The sequence below is a fragment of the Dreissena polymorpha genome, chromosome 6 (genome assembly GCF_020536995.1).
Source record: "Dreissena polymorpha isolate Duluth1 chromosome 6, UMN_Dpol_1.0, whole genome shotgun sequence".
NCBI classification, from domain to species: domain Eukaryota; kingdom Metazoa; phylum Mollusca; class Bivalvia; order Myida; family Dreissenidae; genus Dreissena; species Dreissena polymorpha.
The window spans coordinates 48,962,279-48,975,146 of NC_068360.1; the positions used below are offsets into that span (position 1 = coordinate 48,962,279).

Below are 12,868 nucleotides of genomic sequence, written 5' to 3' on the forward strand. Positions count from 1 at the left end.
AAATCAATAGGGGTCATCTGCGAGTCATGATCAATCTACCTATAAAGTTTCATGATCCTAGGCATATGCGTTCTTGAATTATCATCTGAAAATCATTTCACTATTTTGGGTCACCGTGACCTTGACCTTTGACCTAGTGACCTCAAAACCTATAGGAGTCATCTGCGAGTCATGATCAATCTACCCATGAAGTTTCATGATCCTAGGCGTATGCGTTCTTGAGTTATCATCCGGAAAGCATTTTACTATTTCGGGTCACCGTGACCTTGACCTTTGACCTAGTGACCTCAAAATCAATAGGGGTCATCTGTGAGTCATGATCAATCTACCCATGAAGTTTCATGATCCTAGGCGTATGCGTTCTTGAGTTATCATCCAGAAACCATTTTACTATTTCGGGTCACCGTGACCTTGACCTTTGACCTAGTGACCTCAAAATCAATAGGGGTCATCTGCAAGTCATGATCAATCTACCTATGAAGTTTCATGATCCTAGGCATATGCGTTCTTGAGTTATCATCCGAAAATCATTTTACTATTTCGGGTTACCGTGACCTTGACCTTTGATCTAGTGACCTCAAAATCAATAGGAGTCATCTGCGAGTCATGATCAGTCTACCCATGAAGTTTCATGATCCTAGGCGTATGCGTTCTTGAGTTATCGTCTGACAACCACCTGGTGGACGGACGGACCGACCGACCTACCGACCGACCTACCGACATGAGCAAAGCAATATACCCCCTCTTCTTCGAAGGGGGGCATAAATATCTAGGTCAATTGTGATTCTGTCAAGCAATGATTATCATATCAATTATTATCTCCACAGTTATTCTTTTTTTCTTACACTTATCATAATCTAACCATCTGCATTATTTTTGCCAAACAGGTGGTTTTGCAATCTGAGCACCACAATCATCAATATTTTTGTGTTGATATAAAGATGTTATAAAAATTTAGGATTATAAAACCTTAAGTTTTATTGTGCTGTACTTGTTTAGGAGATGTGTAATACCAACTGGCTACTTCTGTTTTCAGAACTAAAAGGCACAGAAGGATTTTATTAATATTTTGTTGAGTTCTCAGATTAATCGAGCCCAAAGCACTTCCTGCTACAAAAACATATTTTCGAGCAACAACACATATTGATAATATCCATTTTAATGCCTTGCAGGTCTTTACAGTTGAGTGATCGAGTCGCACAGATTTGTTTGCCGCACTCCATGAATCAGAAGTCTGGGTCTCACGACTAGTCTCGATAAACTGAATCATGGGCCTGTCGCAACATTGTGGGATGCTTTTTCATGACCAAACATTTGGCAGTCTGGAAATAAAGTTAAAGTCATTCATACTTAACTTAAAAAACAACATTTGTTTGCAATAAGAAAAGCATATATTCACTAGATTAAGTGTTCACAATAAATACTATTTCTGAAAATAAAATTGCAAGAATGATAGTTTGACAGTGAAAAGTATTCATGTTTTATGCATCATAAATATACAACCACATTAAGACACTGAAAAACAACTTCTCATACAAAATAATATAATGGAGCAAAGAGAATGCTTTTTTTTCATTATATGACACATTAATAAATTAAAATATGAGTAATTTTCTTGTTTAACCTTTTTTCAGGGTTATTTGACAAAAGTGGGACTCTATAACACAGTTTGATCCTCAGGTTATGATATTACATATGAAATATCATGTCCTTTATAAATTAAAAGAAAATGCAAGGCTCTAAAAACCAATGCACCAACAGAAAGGTACGATGATTATAATCTACATTCTCCCATTATTTTGTTGAATAAAAGTTAATGCAGATCTTTACTAAGCAAACGTGAGCTTTGTCACAGACGTGACAAATACCCCCACGTGCCGCATTGACACAGACTATTTTGCATGCTGTCTTCACAAAACAAGAGAATCAAATTTATGGCGATTTTTAAAAATGATAATGTCATTATCATTTATGGCCATTTCGACCTTTGAACTCTTGAATTCTTTAGCATGACATGCAGTCCAACTTTATGGCCATTTTTTTACTTTTGAACTCCAAGTGTGACCTAGACCTTGGAGTTATCAACATAATTCTTTCGCATGACACATCGTCCAATGACTGTGAACAAATGTACCATGTATTTTTTAAATCTCACAATAAATGACATAGTTATGGCCCGGACAAACTTTCGGTTTAAAACACACTAAGTGACCCCCTGACCTAGTTTTTGACCCAGCATGACCCATATTCAAACTTGGCCTAAACATCATCAAGATACAACTTGTGACCAAGTTTGGTGAAGATCGGATGAAATTTCGAGACCGACCGACAGTACGACAAAGTGACTCCTATATAGAAATATAAAGCTAATTTATTACCATCAATGCAAACACTCCACAGCTGTTTCCATGGCGCTGTTTGTTGCAAGGTGGCGCTTTAAACTCTGAACTGAATTTTTCCAAGCCATCTTTCACAATTTGCGCTCGTTGACACATGAACTGGCTGCAACAAATATTTTGTTGGTAAAAATCAACAAAAATCATGTGCCTATATACTTAAGCGATACTTTATCTATACCAAATTGTTTTGGTAATCAGTTTTCAAACATATACATATATATGTGAATCTATTAACACATTATTTGAAACACATAAGTGTGAGAGATAGGACACAATAATGAATAAGAATGAACTAAGAAAGCAAGCTTAAATGTATATATAGCCTATCATTTTTAAAGTGTTGGTGGTCATTACAAGTTAATATTTAAGATATAGATCCAAATATAGAAAACAAATAAGATTTACAAAGTTTTTTGAATATCTTGTTTGGTATATTGCCTGATGAATGATAACTGGAACTGGCCAAAAAAGCTCCCTAAATGTGACCTTTGATCTCTTGTTAACACATTCGCTGCAGCTTCTCTACATGGAGAGCATATGTGGTAAGCTATATTAACAAGAGGGCCATAATGGCCCTGAATCGCTCACCTGACTCATTAAGATCAGATGAAAACTATGACCTCTATTGTCTACACAATGTTTTTCTATGATTTGACCTAGTGACCTAGTTCCTGACTCTAGATGACCCAAATACAATCCCAATCCAGATTTCATCAAGATAAACATTCTGACCACAGTTCATAAATATTGGATGAAAACTGTGACCTCTGTTGTCAACACAAGGTTTTTCTATTTATTTGACCTAGATTTTTACCCCAGATGACCCAAATACAATCCCACCCAGATTTCATCAAGAATTCTGACCAAATTTCATAAAGGTTGGATGAAAACTGTGATCTCTAATGTCTACACAAGGTTTTTCTATTATTTGACCTAGTGACCTAGTTTTTGACCCCAGATGACCCAAATAAAATCCCAACCCAGATTTCATCAAGATAAACATTCTGACCAAATTTCATAAAGATTGGATGAAAACTGTGACCTCTATTGTCTACAGAAGGTTGTTCTATTATTTGACCTAGTGACCTTGTTTTTGACCCCAGATGACCCAAATACAATCCCAAACCGGATTTCATCAAGATAAACATTTTGACCAAATTTCATCAAGATTGGATGCAAACTGTGACCTCTACTGTCTACACAAACAAATTGTTGACAGACGGACGCATGGACACACGCAGGCACGCACAACGGACGCCGGACATCACACGATCACATAAGCTCACCGTGTCACTTCATGACAGGTGACCTAAAAATATGTGTCGGTGATAAACATGAACAGTTGTGGTTAAAATCCCATAGAAACAAGGGCTGTTTGTAAAACATGCATGCCCCCCTATATGGGCTATAAGTTGTAGTAGCAGCCATTGTGTGAATACGTTTTTTGTCACTGTGAATGGTGGTGGTGGTGGTGGTGGTGTAGTAGTAGTAGTAGTAGTAGTAGTAGTAGAAGTAGTAGTAGTAGTAGTAGTAGTAGTAGTAGTAATAGTAGTTATAGTAGTAGTAGTAGTAGTAGTAGTAGTAGAAGTAGTAGTAGTAGTAGTAGTATAAGTAGTAGTAGTAGTAGTAGTAGTAGTAGAAGTAGTAGTAGTAGTAGTAGTAGTAGTAGCACTTTATGATGCCACCTAATATACGTGAAGAGAGTTGAAAATTGTGGCACAAAATTAACAAGAACATCATTGCTTTGAACACTTGCTACAACAGATATCAACCTAAGTAAGAAGCATTGTTTTATTTTTCTTAAAGCATATGCATTTTTATATTCATTAAATGATGGCAATACCTAATATTTCTGAAAGTTTTATTGAAGTATAGAATTGAAAATTGCCTTTTACATAAAATGTCACGCAAAACCAGTACACTTGGTGCAATTTTAAGGATATTTTTCAATTTATTTTGTTAATGAAGCAAGTTATTGAGAAGAATTTTCACATTTAAGTTAATCACATAGAAACACTTCTGTAAGATAGAAAAAGAACTCAAACATGCTTAATGGTAAGAAAATAAATGCATGTTTTATTTAGCTTTCATTTTTTTTTAAATCACCCATAGGATATGATGCGGCATTTGTCTTTACGGAATAAAAAAAAAAAATCATTTTTACCCGGAAGTTGGCGCTGTTATTAATTTGCTATTCTATGTGTTCTTTTACCAAGCTTGAATCGGAATTTTTGAAAACGCGCCATGGAGATTTTCTTTCACCATTAAAAAAAATAGTTCACAGATTCAAACCATAATTCCTGATTAATATGTTGCTACAGTGGATTCCTCTTCTTAGCGTACCATGTCAGCAAAAATTATGCTAATAACAGGAATATGCTATTAACAGGAATACACATTTTAGCATAAATATAGCAACTGGGGGCATACAATAAGTCAAATCTGTTAATAATTGATCGTCAAAGTGAAATTTTAATTCAACATTGTATATGATTGATGTTTAAGATAACTATTTATCAAATGGCATTGTATTCTTAGGTATTTGCATTTGCATTTGAGCATATTTTTGCAGATTTAAAGCATATTTTCTTGGCATTCTGAGAATGTTCTATGCTATAAAGACTTTAAGTTAATTCTGAATATTGGGGTTAAAAACTATGCTATTAATAGAAGAAAAATACATTAAAATTTAAGAATTAATCTGTGCTTTGACATTCTATATGCTGATAACAGAAATATGCTATCATCAGGTATGCTAATTAGTGGAATCCAGAAATTATCCTTCAGTCTGACAGAATTTCGTAGCCTGTCAGACCAAACATCTGACAGATTATTTTACATTTTGCGGTGTCTGACTTGGCTTCTCACTTTTGAGTCCATGATGCTAAATGTTTTAGATTCAACACTAGTTTCCTCAACCTCACAACACCAGAGCTCCTGTGATGCAAATATACTTAAGTGGTATAAAGAGATAAAAAAAAATCCCTGCAAATTGCGTTGAGTTCCTCACTTCTGGTTAAAAACAAACCTGTTACCCTCCGATTGACTGTCAATTTAAATAGCAAACTCCAATACATATTCCTGTTTGTATTCTTGTATGAAAATGTCCACAACATATGGGCGTAGTTATATGGGAACTGAATATTCAAATACATGTAGGTTAAGAAGTACAGTAAATGACATGACAAAATGCTGTTAGGAGATATCATCATCCTTAATTCTAAACCAGCTATACATGGCATTATTCTTAAGAGGGGCATTTCAGAATAAAGATAAAAAGATACAAACAATTCGCAATGGAAAAATTATTTCCTGCAAATATTTTTTATCGAAATTATTTCCGTCAAGACATGTTGTACAATAGGATGCCATGGTTAAAATGAGTGTGTAATACAATGCCTAAACTCTTTCTGCAAAGTTTGGGAAGTCTGCTTTAGGGACATTTAAATGGAAGGACAGATGAAAGGTAACTCATTATAGTGCCACCAATGTAATTATTATGCAATTTTTTCGCAGTTCAGAGCTGAAAATAACATCCCAGAACTTAATTATGCACTGCCAAGTTATTCAATAAATAGTAAATTGTAAACATTTCAATTATGAAAAATTAAACAACTTGTAATTCAGACACAACTCACATTTTACCTGTTGTTAGCTTTGAACAAGCTAATTGGCCTCAGTGAAAAATAATTTACATTGAAATTGAGAAAAGTCCTCAAGAACTCAGTGCCCCAGATAATTATTTGGGAAATAGGGTTTTCAACCAGGGCTCGAAATTAACACTCGCACACTCGCAAAATGCGAGTGAAAAATACGGACTGCGAGTTAAGTTTTAAGCCACTAGTAATTTTTTTGCGAGTAAAGAAATAGTGAGAAAAAAAAGTAATATTGCTAATGTGCTCGACCTTCTGAACGCTAAACCGTAGGTCATTGAACGTCAATATACCCGTATGCGGAAGCCCACACCTTGTATGTAGACTGGTTTACTTATAGTAAAGATACGCGGATTGTATTGGTACAAAGAAAGTTAAACAGTCTACTAATTCACACGTGTTCATTGAACTTGAACAGACATGGCGTCATAGCGAAAAATAACTAGTTTCTTTTTGCCCACAGGCGTAAATAACAATACGAAAGATAAAGCAAATTTAACCGTTGAGTAAAAAAAAACTAAGTTAAATTATGTTTCCTGCTAAATTTTCGAGAATGTTTTTGATTTTGCGAGTTGGTATTAAAGCTGCTCGCAATGTTTTGCAAGTAGAAAAAAAAGTTAAAATCGAACCCTGTCAACCATTGATTTTGAAAAATAGGGTGATTCCATTCTTCATATAGAGTGAAATGAGTAATAAAAATGCATACCTTAAAATAATTGCTGATTTACTTCCGTTGACGCTGCACACTTGTATTGATTCAATAGAACTGTAAACTATCATCATAAATTTTAATAAACTGATGTTTCGTAATATCTTTAATCCTTGAAACTGTCCATGACATAAACTTAAAAAATGTCGACAATTTCTAACCAATGACATGCCTTTTTATACTTTTGACAGGTTTGTTAAGTCACAGACTTTCCATCATGTTTTTTGGATGTCAACTCAACTGCTGTATACACAGTTTCTAACAAAATCGATAACTCGAATGATTCGGCACTTAATTATTGGCTCTTGCTTTCTTGATTCGAAAAAGTTTGCGATCGGCTGATATTTTCGCGTAACAATCTTGGACGTCTTTTGACCTCTCTTAGCTATTTTTATTTCGCATCGTAATAGAAACTGAAAGTACAGACGCTTTACAAATACATGCACAATGAGCGACGAATTAGGTCAGATTGAAAACGCATAGCGTTTGAATAACTATGACCGTTTGCTGAGCTTGCTGAATGTAAGCGTCACCGCGTTACTATAATAATTCCAAAGAGAAAATACCTAAAATGAGCAAAGCATTTTTAATCGAAGTTTTGTATTGTTAATTTTACGAATTTGCGTAAAAGTCAAATTGGTTGCGTTTTCAATACTCATGATATTGTATTTCTTTGCATTTTTAAACATTTTAATAGGGTGAAAGACGCAGATACGCAGCTTATCTGGGGCACTGAGAACTGGTTAACAGACATGATATTTTGGATAATTGTAAAAGTTAGGACAGCAGATATACATGTATGGGGAGAACGAGAAACGTAAACAATGTTAACCAAAAAGGCACAATCACAGGCAATCGGCACCTGTGTCGGAAGCAATTATTAAGAATCATTAAGAAAGTAAATCGATAGAAACAGAGAACCTACACGTGCGCACCCATTGAGCAATTCTTATCAGTCATCATCGTGATTTTCGCAAAAGTTTTAACAGCCGTTAGACATTTATGATCGATTTTCTTATTAAGCGAATGGCAACAATTTTTTGACCGACTAGTTTGCAGCCAAAATATAAAGCACTTACCGCGTGTCAATGTTAAACTTTAAACAGGTCGTCACATAAACTTGCAGAAGATGTGAAAAGGCACCATCATGGCGGCAGCCATTTTTTCCAAACAAACCAGTTTCGCACCTAAAGGCAAATATAACAAGAGTTCTGATTGGCTAATGCCATAATCTAAAAATAAATGCTGGTCGAGCAGGATTTTTCTGCTCGAGCAGAAAAAATGCTGGTCGAGCAGTAAATTTGCTGCTCGAGCAGCATTTTGCTGGTCGAGCAGCATTTAAATGCTGGTCGAGCAGCATTTTTTTCTGCTCGAGCAGAAGTTAAAGTTTCGACCCCTTTGGTATCCCATAAGATAAGGCTATTACTGATTGGGGTTGCTTAGAGATAAGGCTGTAGTATGGAATGAGAACATACTGTATGATTGAAGTGGACTTGAATTGAGTACAATTTTTGTAAAAAGTACATTACATTTCAAAACATTTTTAAGAGGAGCATACTAGCGGTATAAAAGTAGATTTAATAAATCATGAGGTATTCGTGTATAAGTAACATTTTAAAAAATTATAACATAAAATGGTGTGAATTTGATACTGGCTTTGAAAAGAATACTGATAATTGCAGACTAAAATATGTTTCAATACACAACATTACAAAACACAACTTCTATCACTAATCCTTCAATGAGAGAAAATCCAACAACTTAATGGATAATAAGAATAAAAATAATAATTTTTTTTAATGAAACACTTTTGTTTATAGGCAGTTAAATAAAAATAATAATCAAAATATCAGGTGAACAACAATGGAATTTTTTAATACAATACCAGGTCTTAGAATTGCCCAGCCCAACATAATTATTTGTCAATGTGTGTAACTGAAGTCTTTGTTTATCTGTGTTGACACTTTGATAAAGCCTTGTCAGGTGTGTGAATGCTTGATTGTAATACCCATTAATAGCACGCTTCCAACCAGATTAAATTTCCTTTATTTAATTAAGGTTTTCTTATCAATTAAACCATAATATTTTATTAAATTAATTATCCCATCTAACATGAATAAATAAGTAATTGTCATTATGTAAAATTCTAAGAATTAAATGAAACTAATTAATCAACTTCAATATTTGACAAAGTTCTCAAATAATAAAATAGCAGTTAACCTAATAATATTATTTCAGTCTTCACGATAGTTCATTTTATCCACTAGCCATTCCGGCTACTGGAATGGTAAAGACAAGTAGCCCAGCAGCAAAATTACTAGCCCAAAGTAAATTTGTTAAAATATACACCCTGCTAAAGGGTTTCATCTTTCAATAGCAGTTAATCTATTAAAAGTAAAATTGTATCCAGGGTATGTTAACTGTAAAGCCTATTGCAAAAACAATTGCAACACAATATAACAAGTCAATGCAGACAATACCAAACTTCGTCGGACCGACGGACATATCTGACAGAATATGTCAAGGTCCGATCGATTTTGCAATTCCAACGGACCAAAATGTCCGACTCCAAAAAATATTATAAATATCTTTAAGATCATCGTCTGATGCTCCGTGGGATTCCAATATTTGCCATCAAAACATGTAGAACTAAATACGTTAATACCAGTGTCGTTTTATGTTTTCGATCAATTTGTGTCCTCCAATAAGAAAAGCTCGCACATGTTCGGTTATACGCGTTATTTTTCGAAATAACTCGGATCACGCGATACTATATTCGTAAAATATTCTGAATGTAGAGAAGAAATTTGCCGAGTGCGTTCCGATGTATCTGAAATACAAACTGTTGCAACTCGGTATAATCCGTGACAGCGTCTGGAAATTTCCAAACGGATATTTATAAAGTACTAGTTCCATGCTCATATGTGCATGTCAAATCGCAAAATGCGAGAGCCAGGACCATGCAGCAAGGTGCTCGCATATGTTAGAGTCTTCAATGTAAACAGCAATGCGAAGCGAAAATAACGTTGACATATAATTGTTTTCAGGTGATTTCGTTTTCAAAATATTGTTGTCTTCTTTCCAAAAGATTATTTCACAACTAATTTTATTGTCTTTATATTTTGTATTGTGAGATTTGCCTGATATGCTGAGGTTTCTTACCAAAGTATTACCTGGTACTGATACTATTATATTGACTATTGAGAATACTGGAAAAACAAATTTGTCGAGACACAAGTTATTGATCATCTATTAAGTGAAGGTACCTCAGATGAGCAGGAGACTGCTAAACCTGATAATGTCGTAGACTTTGACGCAGAAACTCAACAAATCAATTATCAATACTGTACAGATGACAAGAGTGATTACTGTTCAGATTTTCAGGAGGAAGGAGACAATTAGAAGAAGATAATCACTTATTTGAATTCCAATCTCTATTCCGATATCTGATAATATATAGTAATATATAGTAACATTCTTGTTTTATGATATAACTAGATAGTACATACTTGATATATGTCATTATGATATAAATAAATACTATGTGTAACCGTCATTTCATTTTGTGTTTTCTCTTTTTTTGTTTGGTCTGACAAACACTCATCCGGTCTGACAGAATTTGTCAATCCGTCAGACCGAATGTCTGACATCAATCTGGAAGTTTGGTATTGTCTGTCAATGTAATTATGTCCTTTATTAATTATAAGTATTTAACATGTGATAAACAACTTCTTCGTTCATCTAATCATCACTGCAATTGACATGACGCCTTATCTATGATCGCTCCACCCACTAGAATTGATCCACCAATCAGCGATCGATTAATCGGGCGCACTCGTTAGCAACGACCTGTCCGCCATTTTCTAGACAAGCTACATGTTAAGGTTCACTTTTATTCCAATGATTTTCTTTTGTTTTCCTCTTAAAAAAAACGATTAAAAATGGTTAAACGGTGTCAATGGGGATTATGTAACTCGGACAATCGATATCCTGAAAGATTAGTTGGTGACATTTAATTTATATCGTTTCAAAAGCCGAAAAGAGATCTTGAGAACTCAGGTTTTTTTTCCACTTTTTGGGAAGATAGCCCATGGCTTTGGAATTGGGAATTTTATCGGCATTTTCATGAAATTGGGAAAATAAATTCATTAGCCTTTTTTTCCACATGAAAAGTCCACTGATTAGGGAAATACTAAATTTGATATAACTCTTTGTAATCATTTAAATTAAAAGAACAAAATCATATAATACTTTGTTAGATGTAATTGGATTGAAATTGAGATAAAATATGCATTAGACTTCTTTCCAAAAAAAATAAAAAAAAAAAAAAAAAAAAATTATTTTTTTTTGGAAATTGGGAATTTTTTGCCACATTTTGGGAAAAAAGTATACTTTTTGGGATTGGGAACATAGCCGAATTCCGGCTATAAAATCGGGCCAAAAAAAACCCTGGAACTGTAAGAGATGTATAAATACATGCGGTCGTCACCATGAACAACTGAACGTCAACACTGTCAAAGACAATTATAATATATTTTTATCGGATATACTAGCAGATTTAAATAGTTTACGTTATCGATCTGATTAGATTTAAATAGTTTGCGTTATCGATCTGATTATCACATAATATTTCACTTTTTAAAAATAGTTTTATCAGTTACTAGGTCAGAAGCGAGGTTCATCTGCATTACTTAAAGAGAAATAAAACCCACCATGAAGCCTAATTCATGCTGTGTTTTATTACTCTGATAGTAATGCACTTAATTGACATCATACATGTTATTTGAAGGTGACATGTGATTTATTATCTTATTAACGGTATCTACACATTTGCACTCATGTGGTGTCACCAATAAACGCTTTTAATCCACACTAGGAGCTCGAATGCCTAGATCTCATTTTTTAAACGAGTTTCTATATTTTGTTCGGATGAAAAAACGGAAATGAAAAATGGTTAAACGGTGTAAAAAAGGGTTAATGCAACTCTGACATTTGGTATCCAGAAAGATAAGTTAGATGAATTAAATTTATACCATTTCCAACGCGGAAATGCGGTCTTGACAAGAGCGAGTGGAAGCTTAAAAAATTATTGAGATCCCCTTTAAAGAACATTTATTTATTTCACAAACTTGAAATGTCATATAAGCAATAACTAAGCATTATTAAGTATGTATTATGTGTGCATGTAAAATAATTGAGAATTTTGGTACCCAATTCATGTAACTTTACGAAATCCCCGTTAAAAATCGCGTTTCTGTGTGTGTCAGAAACAAGTGAAAACCATTTTGTTATTATTTTAATAAATACGTATCGATAAATGCTATTGTAAAAGAGTTGATATTAGTTAAACAATAAATGCGGTAACTTTGCAGAAGTCGGTACCTGCGCGAGCGTCTGATATTGGTAGCCTTATTAATTTATAATAGCCTGACCGTATTCCCTTTCGTACAACGCTAATTTTATATCAGACAATGTCCAAACGACTGTGTTGGTTTTGAGCTTCAAATTATAGTGATTGATAAATGTCCCATAAGCAATGTTTAATATGATTAATATCACTTTAATACGCAATAACATGTGGGATTGAGGTACCCACCCGGCGTCAGAAAGCGCGTAAAACTTCACCGAATTCCCAGTTATAAAGCTCTATTTCGTGTCAAATACACGGGTAGGGGGGAATGTTTCTGTAATAATTTTGTTAATAACACGGGTAAATACCGGTGAAGTGTTAATTTATTGCAAATACCACCATTACACGTAATAACGGGTTCGATTTCGGGAAGCGCGCAAGCGTTTGAGATCGTGTTTAATGTACCGATTTACCCGTTATAAATAGCTGATGTTCTCTTTAATCTTATATTTTTTGCATTTGCAGAATAACTAAATGGCATCAACCCCTTTACACGTGTAACATGGTGTTAAACAAGTCCATAAAATCATCCGGAATATCGCGTAAATCTATATGCAGTCTATAGGCAAAGAAGCCATTTTGGTGTTAGCTTGTCTAGGTTTTCTTCATGCTGAGCCACGTGATTAAGTGGGCGGAGCGATCACTGATAAGGCGTCATGTCAATCCTGGAGATCCTCTTAGTCAGAAACCATATCCT

General features: G+C 34.3%; 1 long non-coding RNA gene across 1 annotated transcript; it reads right to left on the minus strand.

Annotated features, from left to right (window-relative positions):
- Nucleotides 1-842: 842 nt before the first annotated feature.
- LOC127835399 (uncharacterized) lies at nt 843-7,942 on the minus strand. Its single transcript, XR_008028512.1, has 3 exons — nt 7,841-7,942; nt 2,379-2,502; nt 843-1,322 (listed from the first exon to the last, which is right to left on the minus strand). It is a non-coding gene; the product is annotated as an uncharacterized LOC127835399 (long non-coding RNA).
- Between the last annotated feature and the right edge of the window lie 4,926 nt (nt 7,943-12,868).